At 39.2% G+C, this 24,182-nt stretch overlaps 1 protein-coding gene across 4 annotated transcripts in view; it reads left to right on the forward strand.

The window, feature by feature from the left end:
- The window catches only part of ST6GALNAC6 (ST6 N-acetylgalactosaminide alpha-2,6-sialyltransferase 6), a 105,836-nt gene that overhangs the window by 34,233 nt on the left and 47,421 nt on the right, over nt 1-24,182 (forward strand). For 2 of the 4 annotated variants that reach the window (XM_053695859.1, XM_053695863.1), the window contains exon 1: nt 14,301-15,456. The exons of the other annotated variants lie outside the window; for them this stretch is intronic. The gene's annotated coding sequence lies outside the window, so the exon portion shown is untranslated. Of the gene's footprint in view, nt 1-14,300; nt 15,457-24,182 lie in introns of those variants that run through there. 4 annotated transcript variants of the gene reach the window in all.

The following is a 24,182-nucleotide window of genomic DNA, read 5'->3' on the forward strand; positions in this document are numbered from 1 at the left end:
ATCTTGAATGATGGAACTCTGAGGAATTTGTTTAAGATCTTTAGATCCAAAATTGGTCTGAAGGTTCCCTCTTTTTTGGGAACCACAAACAGATTTGAATAAAAACCCTGTCCTTGTTCCGTCCGCGGAACTGGATGGATCACTCCCATTACTAGGAGGTCTTGCACGCAGCGTAGGAATGCCTCTTTCTTTATCTGGTTTGTAGATAATCTTGAAAGGTGAAATCTCCCCTGTGGAGGAGAAGCTTTGAAGTCCAGAAGATATCCCTGAGATATGATCTCCAACGCCCAGGGATCCTGAACATCTCTTGCCCACGCCTGGGCGAAGAGAGAAAGTCTGCCCCCTTCTAGATCCGTTGCCGGATAGGGGGCCGTTCCTTCATGCTGTCTTGGGGGCAGCAGCAGGTTTTCTGGCCTGCTTGCCCTTGTTCCAGGACTGGTTAGATTTCCATGCCTGCTTGGATTGAGCAAAAGTTCCCTCTTGTTTTGAAGCAGAGGAAGTTGATGCTGAACCTGCCTTGAAATTTCGAAAGGCACGAAAATTAGACTGTTTGGCCCTTGATTTGGCCCTGTCCTGAGGAAGGGTATGACCCTTACCTCCAGTAATGTCAGCAATAATTTCTTTCAAACCAGGCCCGAATAAGGTCTGCCCCTTGAAAGGAATGTTGAGTAATTTAGACTTTGAAGTCACGTCAGCTGGCCAGGATTTAAGCCATAGCGCCCTACGCGCCTGGATGGCGAATCCGGAATTCTTAGCCGTTAGTTTAGTCAAATGAACAATGGCATCAGAAACAAATGAGTTAGCTAGCTTAAGTGTTCTAAGCTTGTCAATGATTTCAGTCAATGGAGCTGTATGGATGGCCTCAAACCAGAATGCCGCCGCAGCAGTGACGGGCGCAATGCATGCAAGGGGCTGTAAAATAAAACCTTGTTGAATAAACATTTTCTTAAGGTAACCCTCTAATTTTTTATCCATTGGATCTGAAAAAGCACAACTGTCCTCAACCGGGATAGTGGTACGCTTTGCTAAAATAGAAACTGCTCCCTCCACCTTAGGGACCGTCTGCCATAAGTCCCGTGTAGTGGCGTCTATGGGAAACATTTTTCTAAATATAGGAGGGGGGGAAAACGGCACACCGGGTCTATCCCACTCCTTACTAATAATTTCTATAAACCTTTTAGGTATTGGAAAAACATCAGTACACACCGGCACTGCATAGTATTTATCCAGTCTACACAATTTCTCTGGCACTACAATTGTGTCACAGTCATTCAGAGCAGCTAACACCTCCCCAAGCAATACACAGAGGTTCTCAAGGTTAAATTTAAAATTAGAAATCTCTGAATCAGGTTTCCCCGAGTCAGAGATGTCACCCACAGACTGAAGCTCTCCGTCCTCAGGTTCTGCATATTGTGATGCAGTATCAGACATGGCTCTTACAGCATCTACGCGCTCTGTATCTCGTCTAACCCCAGAGCTATCGCGCTTGCCTCTTAATTCAGGCAATCTGGCTAATACCGCTGACAGGGTATTATCCATGATCGCAGCCATGTCCTGCAAAGTAATCGCTATAGGTGTCCCTGATGTACTTGGCGCCATATTAGCGTGCGTCCCTTGAGCGGGAGGCAAAGGGTCCGACACGTGGGGAGAGTTAGTCGACATAACTTCCCCCTCGACAGAACCCTCTGGTGACAATTCTTTTATAGATAAAGACTGATCTTTACTGTTTAAGGTGAAATCAATACATTTAGTACACATTCTCCTATGGGGCTCCACCATGGCTTTTAAACATAATGAACAAGTAGTTTCCTCTATGTCAGACATGTTTGTACAGACTAGCAATGAGACTAGCAAGCTTGGAAAACACTTTGCATCAAGTTAAACAAGCAATATAAAAAACGTTACTGTGCCTTTAAGAAAAACAAATTTTGTCAAAATTTGAAATAACAGTGAAAAAAGGCAGTTACACTAACTAAATTTTTACAGTGTATGTAACAAGTTTGCAGAGCATTGCACCCACTTGCAAATGGATGATTAACCCCTTAATACCAAAAACGGAATAATAAATGAAAAAAACGTTTTTAAAACTAGTCACAACAACTGCCACAGGTCTACTGTGGTTGTTACCCTCCTCAAACACGACTTTTGAAGCCTTTTGAGCCCTTCAGAGATGTCCTGTATCATGCAGAGGGAAGCTGAGTGTCTCTGTCTGTAATTTTAGCAGTGCAGAAAAACGCTAAAATAGGCCCTTCCCACTCATATTACAACAGTGGAAAGCCTCAGGAAACTGTTTCTAGGCAAAAATCAAGCCAGCCATGTGGAAAAAAACTAGGCCCCAATAAGTTTTATCACCCAGCATATATAAAAACGATTAAACATGCCAGCAAACGTTTTATATTGCACTTTTATAAGAGTATGTATCTCTGGTAATAAGCCTGATACCAGTCGCTATTAAATCACTGTATTTAGGCTTAACTTACATTAATCCAGTATCAGCAGCATTTTTCTAGCAAATTCCATCCCTAGAAATATGTTAACTGCACATACCTTATTGCAGGATAACCTGCACGCCATTCCCCCTCTGAAGTGACCTCACTCCTCAGAATATGTGAGAACGGCAGTGGATCTTGGTTACTTCTGCTAAGATCATAGAAACCGCAGGCAGATTCTTCTTCTAATGCTGCCTGAGATAAAATAGTACACTCCGGTACCATTTAAAAATAACAAACTTTTGATTGAAGTTAAAAAACTAACTATAATACACCACTCTCCTCTTACTACCTCCATCTTTGTTGAGAGTTGCAAGAGAATGACTGGATATGGCAGTGAGGGGAGGAGCTATATAGCAGCTCTGCTGTGGGTGATCCTCTTGCAACTTCCTGTTGGGAAGGAGAATATCCCATAAGTAATGGATGATCCGTGGACTGGATACACTTAACAAGAGAAAAGTATATTATTATAACTGTGTTGGTTATGCAAAACTGGGGAATAGGTAATAAAGGGATTATCTATCTTTTAAAACAAAAACAATTCTGGTGTAGACTGTCTCTTTAAGTACAGGCTATAGAAAACCTGTGTAAACAACCAGCAGAAGAAATGACACTCCCAGTGGGAGGTAACATAGATACATAGAATTTAACAGTAGATAAGAACCAAAAAGGGCCGTCAAGTCTCCCCATATTGCTTGCCTTAACCCCTTAACGACCAAGGACGTGTCAGGAACGTCTTACAAAAAAATACAGTTAGTGACCAAGGACGTGCCTGACACGTCCTCTGGGGTTTGAAGCGCTGGAAGCGATTGTGAACGCTTTCAGGGTATTGCAGTGATGCCTCGATATTATCGCTAATTTTGAAGAAAATTTTTTTTTGGACATAGCAAAGTGCTACTTGTACTTATTGCCCTATTAAAAGCAAAGAACATGTAAACATTGGGTATTTCTAAACTCAGGACAAAACTTAGAAACTATTTAGCATGGGTGTTTTTTGGTGGTTGTAGATGTGTAACAGATTTTGGGGGTCAAAGTTAGAAAAAGTGTTTTTTTTCAATTTATTGATCATATTTTCTAAAAAAAAACAGGAGAGTAAGATAAAGAGAGAACTTAAAGGTACAGTAAACTAAAAAAAAAACAAAGGTAATTGGATTGGATGCATGCAACTTTCAAATTTACTTCTATAATCTATTTTGCTCAGTTCTTTTATTATCTTTTGCTTTGGTAATCCTAGGTAAGCTCAGGAACTTGCACATCTTTAGCCATCTGGCCATCCAATTTACTTTTATCATCAAATAATCTTTGTTCTCTTGGTATTCTTAGTTGAAAGCTCAACCTAGATAGGCTCATATGCTAATTTCTAAGCCCTTGAAGGCCGCCTCTTATCTGAATGCTAGAGGGCGTTACTTCATGTGTGACATATGGATACCATTGTACTCACGCCTATAGAGTTACCTAGGAGTTAGCACTGATTGGCTAAAATGCAAGTCTGTCAAAAGAACTGAGATAAAGGGGCAGTCTGCAGAGGCTTAGATGCAAGGTAATCACAGAGTTAAAAACTATATTAATATAACTGTGTTTAACCAGTGTGAGTAAACACATAGTTACATTAATCTCCAGAGCAGCAATGTACTTCTGCTCATGAATGAAACATGGCTGGTGATTGGTAGTTATGCAGATATGCCTTTTGTCATTGGCTCACTGACTGTGGTCAGCTATAGACCAGTATTTTATTGCTGCATTAGAGCTGACTTTAAAGGGATATGAAACAAAAAATGATTTTGTGAATCAGAGAGAATACAATTCACTTCTATTATCAAATCTGCTTCATTCCCATGCTATTCTTTGTTGAAGAGATAGCTATAAAGTTGTCTGGAGCACTCTATGGTAGGAAATAGCGCTTGCAAATGGATAACATTCTTGCAAAATTGCTGCCATATAGTGCTCCTAAGCTTACGTCCCTGCTTTTCAACAAACAAGATAACGAGAAAAGAAAGAATATGTGATAATAGAGGAAATAGAAAAAGCCCAGAAAAGGGCCACAAAGCGAATAAGGGGAATGGAGGATATAAACTATAAGGCAAGGTTAGCCACATTTGTTCTGTTTATTCTAGAAAAAAAGGCGCTTGAGAGGGGACATAAATGCTTTATATAAATATATTCAATCCATATACAGAGTTGGAAGAAGCTCTGTTTATTCTAAGGCAGTTGTTTGTGACAATAGATCACAATAGATCACAATTTAAGACTAGAGGAAAGGAGATTTAATCCAGCAAATGTTCAAATTTTTAAAAAATAGCTTAGGTACATTTATGGCTGAAAACAGAATTTGGGGATATCATTGCTTGTGTTACATTGTAAGTTAAAGGGACAGTCTAGTCAAAATTAAAGGGATATTCCAGCCAGAATTGGAAACCCCGTGGATGCATTTCTGTATTGAACAGAAGCAATTTTGCAATATACATGCATTAGCAAAAATGCTTCTAATAAAAGCTATAGCTGTTTTAAAAGTGTATTTAAGTATGCACCAGCATTTTAAACACAACACTTGCTCAGATAGCCATAGGTGTTGTATCTTCTGGTAATGACTCAATTTGTTAATTGCTGACATGATACAAGCCCCACTGATAACCTGAGCAGCTGCAGTATTTAAAAAGTGGGTGCAGTGAAAATATCTAGCTATGCTTCACATGCACGTGCAGAGAAAAATGTCAACACTAAAACAGTGTTAACTCTTAATAGAATCATTTTTGCCAATACGTGTATATTGCAAATATGTTTCCATTCAAAGATGCAATAAATCTATGTACATTTATATTTTGACTGGAATATCCCTTTAAACTTTCATTATTCAGATAGGGCATGTAATTTTAATCAACTTTCCAATTTACTTTTATCATCCAATTTGCTTTGTTCTCTTGGTGTTCTTAGTTGAAACTAAACCTAGTTAGGCTCATATGCTAATTTCTAATCCCTTGAGGGCTGCCTCTTATCTCAGGCTTTTTAAATTGCTTTTCACAACAAGAGACTGATAGTTCATGTGGGCCTTATAGATAACACTGTGTTAAGATTTAGCACAACACAATACTTAATGCAACTCAATAGATAATAAACAGTCACAGTCATGTGATCAGGGGGCTGTCAGAAGGTTCCTAGATACAAGGTAATCACAGAGGTAAAAAGTGTATTAATATAACTGTTGGTTATGCAAAACTGGGGAATGGGTAATAAAGGGATTATCTATTTCTTTTTTTTTTCTTTTATAATATGTTTTTATTGAAGTTTTAAAGTAAAATAGCATACAGAATACGCCCATTGTCCATAGTTACATCAGGGCTAGACAAACATTGCTAGTACACGAAAAATAACTCAATAATACATGACAAATGATACCACTTCATATATCATATTTGTTGTCAAACATTAGAAAACTCAGTAATATATATAAAAAAAATAAGTGACTATGAAGTAATGAGGGCTATCCAGGGCCGGACTAGGAATAAAAAGCAGCCCTGGAAAATAAAAAGACCAGCCCTACTTTCCGTTGAGTCTGTAGAATGCACATGCCCCATTTTTCTCAAAGGGGATTACTAGGATACTCCTTCCCCTTTCTTTTAGAATTACATTATATTACTTTGCATTAAATAAAAATGCCAGATTGATGTTATTTAGGCACCCTACAACCCAATTGCATCCATTAATCACCAATTTAAATTGTAGCTTTGGGGCTATCCAATAATTGTAAAAAAAGAAAAAAAACAACGTCTGAGTAGGCAAATATAAAATTACATATGTTGTCTTGACAAGGCATAAGAAAAAGGGGTTTGGGCGTAAGAAAATGAAACTCTGTTTTAAATTATAATATATAAGGAATTATCTCCACATCATTAGAAAACATACTCAGTGATTTCCCATAGCTACGATTATGAGATATGGAGAGTTGGCTTTTGTGGTGGCCACCTTTGGGCCATAGTGTATAGGGGAGGGGAAGAAAAGCAGCGGGCAAGAGCCGCTCAAAATATTAGGGAAAAAGGGGGGAGGGCGGAGCCAATACAGACAGCAGAGTTGAGTTACCAATGGAGAGGGAAGCGGGTAAATAACATGAATGGGGGGGGGGGGGGGAGGTTATCACTGACGGTGGGTATCTGTGGCTAGGTAGAAAAACTATTTAAAGGGACACTCAGGTTAAATTAAATTTTCATGATTCAGATACAGCATGTCATTTTAAACAACTTTCCAATTTACTTCCATTAAAAACAATGTGCCCAGTCTTTTATATTTACAATTTTTGAGTCACCAGATCCTACTGAGCATGTGCAAGAATTCACAGACTATACGTATATGCATTTGTGATTGGCTGATTGCTATCACATGTTACAAGGGGAGTGGAAATAGACATAACTTTGAAATTTGTTATAAAAAAATCTACTACTCATTTGAAGTTCAGACTAAGTGCTATTGCATTGTCTTGTTATCTTGCATTTGTTCATTATGCAAATCTAATGTGTTGACTGGTCCTTTAAAGTCTATGCAAGGCTATAGCTAATATAGGCTGATAAGGAAAATGCATCCTGTGATACAGACACTTAAACACTTTACACAATTGAAATAATGGTAATAATTCCATACAACAATAAAACAATAGCCGACTGTCTCCGAGTATTTGAGAGGTAAACAGACCAAACATGCTAGATGCCTAGAATCCTGCAGGTCTCATGTAGTGAGGTATATGGATATGTAGAGATAGTCAGGCCCATCATAAAGTGTGACTAAATATAGAAGCTCAGATATAAATTCACTTCCTGTAGTAGTTAGAAAATCTGTTAGCATAGTTATATGCAAAGCACAAGTGCAGCTGAGATGTAGGTGTCTCTTGCAACATCACTAATATATCACACTATAAGGTTAAACAAAATGTAAAGTCACTAGTGAAAATGTTACATTTATACACAATATGCAAAGTTGAGTGAATGGCAATATTAATAGGCTAACTAAATAGAGATATCCCAAGACAAATGGGCTAAATAATACTGCTTGAAGCTATACTAAATTTCTAAACTATATGGTCAGCAGTTGGATATGTATCTCAACTATACTATAGTAGTATACCTCTTTTAAGCGAAATTAGGAGTAAAATCAACAGATAAGGGCATAACTTCATAAGCTACCAAAGATAGCCCGATCTACTAGCCCGATCCATATTAGTGTATATTCAAGTGACATATAACGCTAGAGTATATGAACAATATGGTACTTGTGAGCTGTTGTGTACACTATCCACAGAACTTATTGGAAGTGCGTACATACAGATAAGGAAAACAAATACCATAGAGGCCTATCTAATTCTCCCCTAACATGCAGGAGTCATAAATGATAATACAGGCAGATGCTAACCTTTAGGTAACATCAACAAACTCCAGTAATTACGCTGTAGGTGGGGCAAATTGTCAAACTCCTGCATTCAACATATTTAATAACTAAAACAGCGATTAAGGTCCGGCATAGAGAATAATTGTGGGATACTAAAGGCTTATAATGGCTAGTGTAAAGTGTGTACATAAAAGGAAATGAAAAAAAAACAACCTCAAAAACAAGTGGTTTAAGGATGAGTTAACCCTACATAGCTATTAAGTCATACTTGTGGGATCTCCAACTATAAAAAGGATGGATTCCTTTAACAGTAAAAAATATACCAAAATTAAACATATATGAAAACATGAAGATATATATCTAGCCAATATTAACAGGGTAACAAAAAAACTTACGGCTAGATTTAGAGTTCTGAGGCCAAAGGGGTGCGTTAGCTACGCGTGCTTCCCCCCCCCCCCCCCCCCGCACGTTTTAAACAACGCTGGTATTTATAGTTCACAGAAGGGCTGCGTTAGGCTCCAAAAAGGGAGCGTATAGCATAATTTACCGCCACTGCAACTCTCAATACCAGCGGTGCTTACGGACGCGGCCAGCTTCAAAAACGTGCTCGTGCACGATTCCCCCATAGGAAACAATGGGGCAGTTTGAGCTGGAAAAAAAACTAACACCTGCAAAAAAGCAGCGTTCAGCTCATAACGCAGCCCAATTATTTCCTATGGGGAAACACTTCCTAAGTCTGCACCTAACACCCTAACATGTACCCCGAGTCTAAACACCCCTAACCTTACACTTATTAACCCCTAATCTGCCGACCCCACTATCGCTGACACGTGCATTATACAATTAACCCCTAATCTGCCGCTCCGTACACCGCCACAACCTACGTTATCCCTATGAACCCCTAATCTGCTGCCCCTAACCCCCGCCGACTCCTATATTATATTTATTAACCCCTAAACTGCCGCCCCCAATGTCGCCGCTACCTACCTACAATTATTAACCCCTAATCTGCCAACCGGACCTTACCGCTACTCTAATAAATGTATTAACCCTTAAAGCTAAGTCTAACACTAACACCCCCCTATGTTAAATATAATTTTTATCTAACAAAATAAAATAATTCTTATTAAATAAATTATTCCTATTTAAAGCTAAATACTTACCTGTAAAATAAACCCTAATATAGCTACAATATAAATAATAATTATATTGTAGCTATTTTAGGATTTATATTTATTTTACAGGCAACTTTGTATTTATTTTAACTAGGTACAATAGCTATTAAATAGTTAATAACTATTTAATAGCTACCTAGCTAAAAGAAATACAAAATTACCTGTAAAATAAATCCTAACCTAAGTTACAATTAAACCTAACACTACACTATCAATAAATTAATTAAATAAACTACCTACAATTATCTACAATTAAATCTGATCGGAACAGCCAACAGAATGCGAGCTCAATCTGATTGGCTAATTGGATCAGCCAATCGGATTGAACTTCAATCTGATTGGCTGATTCCATCAGCCAATCAGATTATTCCTACCTTAATTCCGATTGGCTGATAGAATCCTATCAGCCAATCGGAATTGAAGGGACGCCATCTTGGATGACGTCCCTTAAAGGAACCTTCATTCGTCGTTAGTCCGTCGGGGAAGAAGGATGTTCCGCGTCGGCGGGATGAAGATGGATCTGGAAGAAAGAAGATTGAAGATGCCGCTTATTAGAAGACTTCAGCCGGATGATGGACCTCTTTAGCCCCCGTTTGGATGAAGACTTCAGCTGGATGATGGACCTCTTCAGCCCCCGCTTGGGCTTGGATGAAGACATCGCCCGGATTGGATGAAGACTTCGGATCCTCTTCTGGACGGATCGGTGATACCCGGAGTGGAGAAGACAAGGTAGGGAGATCTTCAGGGGCTTAGTGTTAGGTTTATTTAAGGGGGGTTTGGGTTAGATTAGGGGTATGTGGGTGGTGGGTTGTAATGTTGGGGGGGTATTGTATGTTTTTTTTTACAGGCAAAAGAGCAGAATTCTTTGGGGCATGCCCCGCAAAAGGCCCTTTTAATGGCTGGTAAGGTAAAAGAGCTGTAAAATATTTATTTTAGAACAGGGTAGGGCATTTTTTTTATTTTAGGGGGCTTTGTTATTTTTTTAGGGGGCTTAGAGTAGGTGTAATTAGTTTACAATTCTTGTAATCTTTTTTTATTTTTTGTAATTTAGTGTTTTTTTTTGTAGTTTAGTTGATTTAATTGTAGATAATTGTAGGTAGTTTATTTAATTAATTTATTAATAGTGTAGTGTTAGGTTTAATTGTAACTTAGGTTAGGATTTATTTTACAGGTAATTTTGTATTTCTTTTAGCTAGGTAGCTATTAAATAGTTATTAACTATTTAATAGCTATTGTACCTAGTTAAAATAAATACAAAGTTGCCTGTAAAATAAATATAAATCCTAAAATAGCTACAATATAATTATTATTTATATTGTAGCTATATTAGGGTTTATTTTACAGGTAAGTATTTAGCTTTAAATAGGAATAATTTATTTAATAAGAATTATTTTATTTCGTTAGATAAAAATTATATTTAACTTAGGGGGGTGTTAGTGTTAGGGTTAGACTTAGCTTTGTTAGGGGTTAATACATTTATTAGAGTAGCGGTAAGGTCCGGTCGGCAGATTAGGGGTTAATAATTGTAGGTAGGTAGCGGCGACGTTGGGGGGGCAGATTAGGGGTTAAGAAATATTATGTAGGTGTCGGCGGTGTTAGGGGCAGCAGATTAGGGGTACATAGGGATAATGTAGGTGGCAGCGGTGTGCGGTTGGCAGATTAGGGGTTAAAAAATTTTAATAGAGTGGCGGCGATGTGGGGGGACCTCGGTTTAGGGGTACATAGGTAGTTTATGGGTGTTAGTTTACTTTAGAGCACAGTAGTTAAGAGCTTTATGAACCGGCGTTATCCCAGAAAGCTCTTAACTCCTGGCTTTTCTCTGCGGCTGGAGTCTTGTAGTTAGATTTCTAACGCTCACTTCAGCCAAGACTCTAAATACCGGCGTTAGAAAGATCCCATTGAAAAGATAGGATACGCAATTGACGTATGGGGATCTGCGGTATGGAAAAGTCGCGGCTGGAAAGTGAGTGTTAGACCCTTACCTACAAGACTCTAAATACCAGCGGTAGACCAAAACCAGCGTTAGGACCCCCTAACGCTGGTTTTGACGGCTAACGCAGAACTCTAAATCTAGGCGTTAGAATAATACTATTCCCAATGAATACATGAAAGAGGATACCCATATTACCGTAAGAGTAGTAATCTTTGCAAAAATAAATGTCTGTTGTTATCTCTGTATTCACCCAAGACTACTCCTCTAGCACAGAGCCGGAAAAAGTATAAAAGGTAAAAGCTGCAAGTCTTTTCTGCATATAAGAGGAAATAAAGTAAAACATATAATCTGTAAATAAGGATAATGCTGGTCAAACTGCAATACGTTTAATCTAAGTTCAGGAGAGTTCTGGAGGGTATAACAGGATCCTTTCTAGTGGGCACGAAAAGCAGCTTAAATTTAGCCAATACCTCTTCTGAAGCAATAAAGGACAGCATGGGTCGTGAATCGCTGCCATATCTCGTGAGAGCATCTTCTTCTGAGGGCCGCCACTAAAAGCTCTAAACTGTGAAACTTTGTTGGAGCGTTGGTAGTAGGGTTATCCGAAAATGTGCTGAACTCCAGCTGAGATCTCGGGTTAGTAGGATGGGCAGTCTTCGTTAGGTCTAGCAATGGCAAAGCATCTGAAAGCCTGACTGGGAGCAAGGAATTTACGCTGTCAGATAAGTTAATCATGGGACAGTTAGATTGATGCTTCGGGTCTAGGAGTTCCTGAGGGCTTGTAGATTCTGGGAATTCGGTTTCGCGCTGTCGGGACCCGTCAGGAACCTGAAGCCCGTGGATCATTCCCATGTCAGGCAGAGTGATTGCTGTCTTGGAGGTCCGCTCAGGGATAAGTACCGTCTCAGCCGATGGTACAAGTTGGTCAGCTAAATCGTGAGTAGCTGGCTTCAAGATCGCTGTGAGATCTTTGAAGTTCTCCTCCATCCGCCATATTAAATTTACTAGCAGGGACTGCACCGTGGTGCAGAAGTTCTCCTCGGTAGTTATAAGTGTCATTTCTGTAGATGCGTGCAGCTCCATGGGAAAAATTACTAAAAAGATAGTCCAGACGCCAAGCTATTACTTTTAGAAATTGTAGCAGAGCTGTGTGACCTCGTGGTGGCTTCAAAATATCTAATTCAAAGTAAAGTACCTCTCTTTTACTGTTAAGCCGAATCCATTACTCAGTTTCTAACATGAGCTTGCAGGAGACTTTGTTAGGCCTTTTGGGTGGTAAATAAATTAATCAATAGTCCCCCAATAATAGGATTAAGAGCCGGAGCTCTTACTGCATGCGACCAGTCAGCTTGGTAGTTGGCTCCGCCCCCATTATGTATCTTTTTAAACAATAAGAATTCTATTGTAGACTGTCCCTTTAAATCAGCAGCTTTTTTTATTGTAAATCAGGTAGGATAGATAAATAGGTTCTGTTGTCTTCAACCTCATCTAATATATTATGTAAAATAAATCCCAATTATATGAAATGAATTGCTTACGTTGTTAATGTTATTGATTAACTGAAAATACATCATTCAAATACATTAGGTAGTCATAATCATTAATTCATTTTCTGTAACTTTAAAATATGTTTTTTATTATCTATCTATGATATATCTATCTAGTTATTTATCTATATGTCTGTCTTTATCTAATCTATCTGACAGTCTACATTTACCTGTTTATATAACTATCATATTTCTGTCTATTTATCTATCTGTCTGTCTTTATCTATCTATCTATCTATCTATCTATCTATCTATCTATCTATCTATCTATCTATCTATCTGTCTGTTTTTTTTCTGTCTCTCTATCTATCTGACAGTCTTCATCTATCTATCTATCTATCTATCTATCTATCTATCTATCTATCTATCTATCTATCTATCTATCATATATCTGTCTATTTATCTGTCTGTCTGTCTATCTGACAGTCTACATCTGCCTGTCTGTCTATCTATCATATATCTGTCTGTCTTTATCTATTTATCTGTCTGTCTTTATCTTTTTTTCTGTCTATCTGACAGTATACACCTGTCTGTGTATCTATCTATCTATCTATCTATCATATATCTGTCTATTTATCTATCTGTCTGTCTTTGTCTATCTAATCAATCTGACTGTCTACATTTATCTGTTTATATAACTATCATTTGTCTGTCTATTTATCTGTCTGTCTGTCTTTATCTATCTATCTATCTATCTATCTATCTATCTATCTATCTATCTATCTATCTATCTATCTATCTATCTGTCTTTTCTTTTTATGTCTCTCTGTCTATCTGACAGTCTTCATCTATCTATCTATCTATCTATCTATCTATCTATCTATCTATCTATATATCAATCATATATATGTCTATTTATCTATCTGTCTGTCTTTATCTTTCTGTCTGTCTATCTGACAGTATACACCTATCTGTGTATATATCTATCTATCTATCTATCTATCTATCTGTCTATCTATCTATCTATCTGTCTATCTATCTATCTATCTATCTGTCTGTCTTTATCTTTCTATCTGTCTGACAGTCTGCATCTGTCTGTCTATCTATCATCTATCTCTCTTTATCTATTTATATGTCTGTCTTTATCTTTCTGTCTGTCTATCTGACAGTCTACATATGTCTATCTATCTATCTATCTATCTATCTATCTATATGTCTGGCTGTGTTTAGCTAATCTATATGACAGTCTACATGTATCTCTCTATCTATCATCTATCTGTCTATTTATCTATCTGTCTGTCTATCTGACAGTCTACATCTGTCTGTCTGTCTGTCTATCTATCTATTTATATATCTACTTTCCCTGGATCCAAATACTGTGTGGCTTACTCCTCAATATACTTGCTGGTTCATATGCTTTTATGTGAATAACTCAACACCTACATTATTGTATGATGCTTTGCTTATTTCCCTTTCATCATGCAGTAATTATTTGTGCCGTAACCCTTGGCTTCTAGTGGGCACAGATCCTGGCACGATCTTGCCATAATCCCTGCCCTTCTAATAACTGCCCTCTATCTGTTAAATAGCTGGCATTCCCCTTATTAAAAAGACAGGAAAGCATTTAAAAAATCTGTTCTGACATGAGAATAAATATTAACATTTGTAGTTAATCAAGATCCCTCTTATAAATTCCAGTTATTTAGTAGCTTTTTAATAAGTGGGCGTCACCAGACCTAGACCACTCTGTTCAAACACAAGAAGGAACATTTTCATCTGTGACACAGCAAACCGGCACTAGGACCCAGCTGTGAGTTTGCTGTGCTTCATGCACGTAACAGCTGCTGTCTTATTCCTATCTGCAGCCTTGTAGAGAGAGGGACACAGAGACCCTCAGCCTAGGAGAGAAAGGCCTTGTCACTGAGAGACATGAAACCCAAGAGACATTTTCACATTGAGAGACCTTAAGGCTGGAAGAGAGACATTCGCTAACCTGGCATTATCCTCACCATGAGAAAGCCTTAATGTAGAAAAACAGACACAGAAAATATCAGTTTTAAACAACATGAGCCTGGAAGGAAGACAGCCAGAAAGAGTCTCATTCTACTAAATAAATACTCTGACAGACATTCTCCAAAGATTCATTCCAACTGGGAGAGAGACCCTCTGACATACAGGACCCTCTCACCCAAAGACAGAAAGGCTCTCTGACAGATACTAAGAGGAGACCTCGCATCCTTTGAGAGAGAGGACATGAAAAACCTCTAATTGAGAGAGGAGACAGTGAAACCTTTTTTAAGCACATGAGGAGAGACCTTTTATCCTGGTAGAGAGGGGGCAGAGAGACCCTCACAGTGACAGAGGTCCAGAGAGACCCTTTGGCAGACATCAAGAAGAGACTCCTCATCCTGATTTTGGGAATGACAGAGAGACCCTCACCCTGACAGAGGTGCAGAGATCCCCATTGTCAGATATCTAGGGAAGACCTCTCATTCTGGAAGATAAGTTGCAGATAGACAGAGGCCTGAAGGAGAACCTCATTTTGGGAATATAAGGAAAAAAAGCAGGGAATCCCTCAAGCCGAGAGCCCTTCAGATTTGGCAACAGTGAAATGGAGACACCTTTGGCTGAGTGAAGGGGGACCCCTTGAGTGAGGAGAGAGGGTAAGGGGTCAGGGGGAACCTCAGGTTGAAGAGCAAGATAGTGACCCTCTGCCTGGGAGATTCAGAGCCAGGGACAACAGGTAGACAGACACCAACAAGCTGGAACAGAGACACATACTGAAGAGTTCAACAGAAAGAACCATAGAGACGGGAGGGACACTCAGTGTGGCTAACAGGCCTGTGGCTTGGGATAGAGTTGTATCTAAATGATTTGTTGAACGCTGATAGAGGCTGGGGCTACAGACCGGCATCTGGTGGGAGAGGGGCACATGCTGAATAGGCCTGTGCAGGAGAGAGAGAGAGCACAGCTGCTGTACAGCTTTCCTACTAATGGCTTGGGTGAGTATACAGGGCTGGGGGAAGCTGAGTATCTCCCCCACCTCCCTGAGGGACAGGCTAGAGGGATGCAGCCTGGGATGGTCATTAGGATGGACTGATATTATTAATTGAGTGGTACTTTTTGTAGAGAGAGAGTAATTCTAAGAGAGGGTATACTGGTCAGAGAAAGAGATGTTGTACAGGGTATACTGGCCAAAGAGAGATGCTGCACTGGTCATACAGGGGATACTGGCCAAAGAGAGATGCTGCACTGGTCATACAGGGGATACTGGTCACAGAGAGAGATGCTGTACTGGTCATTCAGGGGATACTGGCCAAAGAGAGATGCTGTACTGGTCATACAGGGGATACTGGCCAAAGAGAGATGCTGTACTGGTCATACAGGGGATACTGGCCAAAGAGAGATGCTGTACTGGTCATACAGGGGATACTGGCCAAAGAGAGATGCTGCACTGGTCATACAGGGGATACTGGCCAAAGAGAGATGCTGCACTGGTCATACAGGGGATACTGGTCACAGAGAGATGCTGTACTGGTCATACAGGGGATACTGGCCAAAGAGAGATGCTGTACTGGTTATACAGGGGATACTAATCACAGAGAGATGCTGTACTGGTTATACAGGGGGTACTGATCACAGAGAGATTCTGTACTGGTCATACAGGGGATACTGGTCACAGAGAGGGGCTGTACTGGTTATACAGGGGATACTGGTCACAGAGAGAGATGCAGTACTGGTTATACAGGGGATACTGGTCACAGAGAAATGCTGTACTGGTCATACAGGGGATACTGGTCACAGAGAGATACTGTACTGGTTATACAGGTTATACTGGTCACAGAGAGATGCTGTACTGGTTATACAGTGGATACTGGTCACAGAGAGAGATGCTGTACTGGTCATACAGGGGATACTGGTCACAGAGAGATGCTGCACTGGTTATACAGGGGGTACTGGTCACAGAAAGATGCTGTACTGGTCATACAGGGGATACTGGTCACAGAGAGATGCTGTACTGGTCATACAGGGGATACTGGTCACAGAGAGATGCTGTACTGGTCATACAGGGGATACTGGTCACAGAGAGATGCTGTACTGGTTATACAGGAGATACTGGTCAGAGAGAGAGATGCTGTACTGGTTATACAGGGGATACTGGTCACAGAGAGATGCTGTACTGGCATACAGGGGATACTGGTCACAGAGAGATGCTGTACTGGTTATACAGGGGATACTGGTCAGAGAGAGAGATGCTGTACTGGTTATACAGGGGATACTGGTCACAGAGAGATGCTGTACTGGCATACAGGGGATACTGGTCACAGAGAGATGCTGTACTGGTCATACAGGGGATACTGGTCACAGAGAGATGCTGTACTGGTTATACAGGGGGTACTGGTCACAGAGAGAGATGTTGTACTGGTTATACAGGGGGTACTGGTCACAGAGAGAGATGCTGTACTGGTTATACAGGGGATACTGGTCACAGAGAGAGATGCTGTACTGGTTATACAGGGGATACTGGTCACAGAGAAAGACTGTACTGGTTACACAGGGGATACTGGTCATAGAGAGATGCTGTACTGGTTATACAGGGGATACTGGTCACAGAGAGAGGCTGTACTGGTTATACAGGGGATACTGGTCGCAGAGAGATACTGTACTGGTTATACAGGGGATACTGGTCAGAGAGAGAGATACTGTACTGGTTATACAGGGGATACTGGTCACATAGAGATGCTTTACTGGTCATACAGGGGATACTGGTCACAGAGAGATGCTGTACTGGTTATACAGGGGATACTGGTCACAGAGAGAGATGCTGTACTGGTTATACAGGGGATACTGGTCACAGAGAGGGGCTATACTGGTAATACAGGGGATACTGGTCAGAGAGAGATGCTGTACTGGTTATACAGGGAATACTGGTCACAGAGAGATGCTGTACTGATTATACAGGGGATACTGGTCACAGAGAGAGATGCTGTACTGGTTATACATGGGATACTGGTCACAGAGAGAGGCTATACTGGTTATACAGGGGATACTGGTCAGAGAGATATGCTGTACTAGTTATACAGGGGATACTGGTCAGAGAGAGAGATACTGTACTGGTTATACAGGTTATACTGGTCACATAGAGATACTGTACTGGTTTCACAGGGGATACTGGTCACAGAGAGATGCTGTACTGGTCATACAGGGGATACTGGTCACATAGAGATGCTGTACTGGTTATACAGGAGATACTGGTCAGAGAGAGAGATGCTGTACTGGTTATACAGGGGATACTGGTCACAGAGAGATGCTGTACTGGTTATACAGGGGATACTGGTCACAGAGAGATGCTGTACTGGTTACACAGGGGATACTGGTCACAGAGAAATGCTGTACTGGTCATACAGGGGATACTGGTCACAGAGAGATACTGTACTGGTTATACAGGGGATACTGGTCACATAGAGATGCTGTACTGGTTATACAGGGGGTACTGGTCACAGAGAGATGCTGTACTGGTTATACAGGGGATACTGGTCACAGAGAGATACTGTACTGGTTATACAGGGGATACTGGTCACAGAGAGATGCTGTACTGGTCATACAGAGGATACTGGTCACATAGAGATGCTGTACTGGTTACACAGGGGATACTGGCTACAGAGAGATGCTGTACTGGTTACACAGGGGATACTGGTCACATAGAGATGCTGTACTGGTTACACAGGGGATACTGGCTACAGAGAGATGCTTTACTGGTTACACAGGGGATACTGGTCACAGAGAGATGCTGTACTGGTCATACAGGGGATACTTGTCACATAGAGATGCTGTACTGGTTATACATGGGATACTGGTCACACAGAGAGATGCTGTACTGGTTATACAGGGGATACTGGTCACAGAGAGAGATGCTTTACTGGTTATACAGGGGATACTGGTCACATAGAGATGCTGTACTGGTGTGGTATTCTGAGCTTCGTATTTAAGTAAACAAGTATTTGCACATTGGTTATAAAGGTTAGCTCTAAAATTAGAGCTTGTTGCTCTTTTTTGTAGTAATCAGAAAACAACTTCTATGTAGCCTGATTAAACAATATGAGACATTTAATATATGATGAATTTGTATATTAACTACTGACTTAAGTGTTAATAAATATAAGGAATATTTAATATAATATATATCTTATGTTCAAGATATATATATATAACCGGAGGCCACAGATGAAAAAGAAATACTGACAAGCTCAGAATCTGAATTAGTAGAAACAAATGATTCTTCTTACTTCACGCAATCACACACAGCCTAAAATATTTACAAGTTCAGACATTCCACAGACATACAATGTTTGTTCATATTGGATGTTGCAGGTAATAGGAGATGCCCAATAATTCAGTATGGTAACAAAAACAAGCAGGTAAGAAGTTTAAAGGCTTTAGCATTGTTCGTATACGTTACCACCTTGAGGACCGTGATATTTCTGTTACCGCATTGGAAGATCCGTGTTTGGAGAGGCAGCGTGTGTGAATGCGGCTTACTTCCGGGTAGCGGTGAAAAAGTAGATCCGGCCGTTGAATGATCCAAAGTCGGTAATGACAAAGTAACGATTTGAGCATAAGAGATTCAAGACGCAGCTAGAGTAAACAAAGTAAACCACCTTGCACAGGATACAAGCAATAGGAGACCTGGGATAAGGAAAGCTACACAAGAGTAGCTAAGACTTCAATAATCAGGCAGTAAATGAGTGTTACAGGTAGTCCTTATATAGGGTGGAGACCAAATAGGAGGGGTTATAGTTAAAGGTATACCACATCTCCCCCCCTTCAAGGAAGCACCCCAGGGGTTTCCAAACTAGGTTTCTCAGGATAGCGGCGATGAAAATTTCGTAGAAGACGGGGAGTGCGAAGATCAGAATGAAGCTGCCAAGAGTTATCCTCCGAACCATAACCTTTCCATTTCACAAGATACTCTAACCTCTTCCTATGGATCCTAGAATCCAATACAGCTTCAACTTCATACTCCTCTCGATCATCAACGAGTATTGGAGGTGGTCGAGACAAGGAGAGAGACTGAGGTGAAGGAAGATATGGCTTTAACAGAGAGACATGAAAAGAGGGGTGAATCTTAAAATCCTGGGGAAGCTCTAATCTCACAGCATTGAGGTTGATTATTTTAGAAATCTTAAAAGGACCCAAATATTGATTTGCTAACTTTTTGCTAGGAACTGACAGTTTGAGATTCTTTGTCGAGAGTAGTACCAAATCTCCAATCTGATAAGCCGGGCTAGCAGTGTGATGGGTATCATATAACCTTTTTTGATAATCTTTAGCTTCCGAAAGATGTTTTTTCAGGATGTTAAGTCTTTCTTGTAGGGTAGTTGCGAAATCCAATGCTGAGGGAGAGTTCACTTGTTGAGAGGACAATGAAATAGTAGTAGGATGATATCCATAAGTAACGAAGAATGGGGATAGTTTAGTAGATGTAGAAGTAGTATTGTTATAACAGAATTCAGCCAAAGGTAAATAGGATGACCAGTCATCCTGCAGATGAGATATATAACAACGAAGATATTGCTCAAGGGTTTGGTTGAGTCGTTCTGTAAGGCCATTTGTCTGAGGGTGAAAAGCAGTCGAGTATCTAGAATCAATTTTGATTAACTTACATAGGGATCTCCAAAAATTAGAGGTAAACTGTGTACCACGATCAGTTATTATAACTTTGGGCAGTCCATGTAAGCGAACTATGTTGTCTAGGAAAACGTGAGCTGTAGTGAAAGCTGTAGGGAGACCTTTTAGGGGAATGTAATGAGCCAGTCTTGTTAAATGATCAATGACAACTAAAATAGTATTGTAATGGTGGGATTCAGGTAACTCGACAATAAAGTCCATTGATATGGTACTCCAGGGTTTGTCAGGAATAGGCAGAGGAGATAAAAGACCTGATGGTCTTTTGTGTGTTAACTTGTTTCTGGCACAGGTATCACAATGTTTTACATAGTTTGTAATATAGGTATCCATGAGTGGCCACCAATAATTTCTCCTGGTTAGGTCTATAGTTTTAGAAATACCTGGATGGCCTGCTAGTGTCCCGTCATGGGTTTGTTTAAGAATAGAAGATCTAATTTGTTTGGGGATATATAGTTTAGAATTATGATAGAAAAGACCAGTCTTGGAATCTTTTTGACAGTCTATTCCATGTGGTGGTTCATGTTTTAATTCTTTTAAGATCTCCTCTTCTAAAGGTGTTAATAAACCTATAATTTTTTCTTTTGGAATGATTTGGTAAATTTGATTATGAGTGTCTTGTTCATGTAATCTAGAGAGGGCATCGGCTTTGGTATTTAAATGTCCTGGTCTGTAGGTTAAGAGAAAATCGAAACGATCAAAAAATATAGACCATCTTGCTTGTCTTGCAGACAAGGTCTTACTTGTTTTTAGAAATTCAAGATTTTTATGGTCAGTATAAATCTTAAAAGGTAGCTTAGAACCTTCTAATAAATGTCTCCAATGATCTAGAGCACGTTTTATAGCTAGAAGTTCTTTATCTCCTATGCTATAGTTTTTCTCAGCACTAGTTAACATTTTTGAATAGAAAGCAATAGGATGAATCTCAGTCTTGTTCTTATCTTGTTGTGATAAAACTGCACCGATACCTGAGTCGGATGCATCTACTTCAAGGATAAATTCTGAATCAAAATCTGGCATAACTAGAATGGGAGCTGTAGTAAAATTTTCTTTCAATTTATTAAAGGCAAGACTAGCGGATTCGGTCCACTTAAATCTTTGTTTTTCACTAGTGAGTGTTGTTAATGGTTTAACGATTGAAGAGAAATTTTTTATAAACTTCCTATAAAAATTCGCAAAACCAATGAATCGTTGTACAGATTTTGTGGAAGTAGGAGTAGGCCAATTTAGAATTGCTGATACCTTCTCCGGATCCATTTGAATTTTGTTGGGACTGATGATGTAACCCAAGAATTTTATTTCTGTGACATGAAAGGAACATTTTTCCAGTTTAGCATATAGTTTGTGTTCTTTTAAACGAGTTAATACCCAGCGTACATGTTTTTCATGCTCTTGAGGTGTTCTAGAATAAATTAATATGTCGTCAAGGTATATTATGACACAAACGTCTATCAGGTCACGAAAGATCTCATTTATAAAAAACTGAAAAGTTGCCGGAGCATTACTCAGACCAAAAGGCATTACATTATATTGGAAAAGGCCATATCTGGTCCTGAATGCCGTTTTCCATTCGTGACCTTCTTTAATTCTAATCAAATTATAAGCTCCCTTTAAATCTAATTTGGTGTAAATAGTTGCACCAGTTAGACGTTCCAAAAGTTCAGGTATTAAAGGTAACGGGTATCTGTTTTTTATTGTGATGTTATTTAAAGCTCTATAATCAATAATAGGTCTTATGGTACCATCCTTGTTTCTTACTAGAAACATACCTGCAGCTGCAGGGGATGTGGAGTGTGAAATAAATCCCTTACGTAAATTTTCGTCTAAGTAGTTTCTTATATACTGGAGTTCCTCTTGAGAGAGGGGATAGATCTTACCATGAGGGATTTTGGAACCAGGTATTATATCGATAGGACAGTCAAACTCCCTATGAGGTGGAAGGTTTTCTGCCTCTTTTAAATTAAATACATCTGCCAAATCCTGATAACACGAGGGTAAACCAATATCAAGTGACGCTATGGTTTGATGTGGATAACAAGTTTGGGAACAAAAAGCAGAATCTAATGTTACCTTATTTGAAACCCAATTTATGTGAGGGTTGTGTTTCTTCAACCAAGGATAGCCTAGGATGAGAGTATGCTGATGAATGGTTATGAGATCAAAAGATAAATATTCAGTGTGTCCCTGCAATGATGTTACAAGCAGGGGAATAGTATGATGTGTAATAGGTCCTTGTTCTATTAATGAACCATCTATCAGCTTAATAGATACAGGATTTTGTTTACAAATAGTAGGTATTCGATTTTTATTTACATAAGTGGAATCAATGTAATTTCCGGATGCTCCTGAATCAATTAATGCCTTGGTTTGGATATTTTTCTGGTCCCACTGTAAAGAAATAGACAAAGTCATGTGTGTATCATTAGCTATGCTGTAAATAAAGTCACTGGTTTTTTTTTTTACCATTCTTTTGTTTTTTCAACAAAGGACAAGTAGATACTACATGTTCTTTTTGAGCACAATATAAACAGAGATTTTCCAACCTCCTTCTAATTTTTTCCTCTGGTGACAGAGGTCCTCTAAGTACACCAATCTCCATAGGGGTAGCACTGCCATGATCTTTGTCATGACTTGTTGTGACTTGGTAAGGTCTTCTATATGAGGTATCATTAGAGGCCTTTTCTGCCCTCCTTTCTCTCAAACGACGATCTAAAGATGTACTTAATTTAATAAGACCATCAAGGGTATCTGGGATCTCAAGACGTGAAAGTTCATCTTTGAGTGTTTCAGATAAACCTAAACGATATTGATTTTTCAAACTGATTTCATTCCACTGAGAGTCCTCTGCCCACATCTGAAACTCAGTGGTATAATCCTCCACATTTCTCTTACCTTGTTTTAAAGACCTCAATCTCATTTCAGCATTTATTTGAGAATTTGAGTCTTGATATAGACTAGTTAAAGCAGAAAAAAAATCTTGTAATGAATCCAGGATATTGTTATTGTTTTCAAAAAACCTATTAGCCCAAGTCCTGGGTTCACCTTGTAGGAAAGATATTGTGGTACAAACTTTAATCCGCTCAGTATGATAAGTCTTAGGTCTAAGAGAAAATAATAAATTACAGGCATTCTTAAATTCCCTGAACTCAGAACGTTTCCCTGAAAAAGGTTGTGGATAATTAATATGAGGTTCAGGTGGGTCATGAGGCTTTTGTGTAACAAAATCTTTAACTATAGTTTTCAGTGCAGCATTTTCAGTCTGCACTTCTGTCACAGCTCTTGCTAAATAATCAAGTTTAAGGTAAACATTATTAAACTCCTTTTTTATTTCATTAGGATCCATAATGTTTAATTAATTCAAAATTCGGTTTTTTGGGCCTGATTATTATGTGGTATTCTGAGCTTCGTATTTAAGTAAACAAGTATTTGCACATTGGTTATAAAGGTTAGCTCTAAAATTAGAGCTTGTTGCTCTTTTTTGTAGTAATCAGAAAACAACTTCTATGTAGCCTGATTAAACAATATGAGACATTTAATATATGATGAATTTGTATATTAACTACTGACTTAAGTGTTAATAAATATAAGGAATATTTAATATAATATATATCTTATGTTCAAGATATATATATATAACCGGAGGCCACAGATGAAAAAGAAATACTGACAAGCTCAGAATCTGAATTAGAAGAAACAAATGATTCTTCTTACTTCACGCAATCACACACAGCCTAAAATATTTACAAGTTCAGACATTCCACAGACATACAATGTTTGTTCATATTGGATGTTGCAGGTAATAGGAGATGCCCAATAATTCAGTATGGTAACAAAAACAAGCAGGTAAGAAGTTTAAAGGCTTTAGCATTGTTCGTATACGTTACCACCTTGAGGACCGTGATATTTCTGTTACCGCATTGGAAGATCCGTGTTTGGAGAGGCAGCGTGTGTGAATGCGGCTTACTTCCGGGTAGCGGTGAAAAAGTAGATCCGGCCGTTGAATGATCCAAAGTCGGTAATGACAAAGTAACGATTTGAGCAT

Source organism: Bombina bombina, chromosome 12, assembly GCF_027579735.1.
Source record: "Bombina bombina isolate aBomBom1 chromosome 12, aBomBom1.pri, whole genome shotgun sequence".
NCBI classification, from domain to species: domain Eukaryota; kingdom Metazoa; phylum Chordata; class Amphibia; order Anura; family Bombinatoridae; genus Bombina; species Bombina bombina.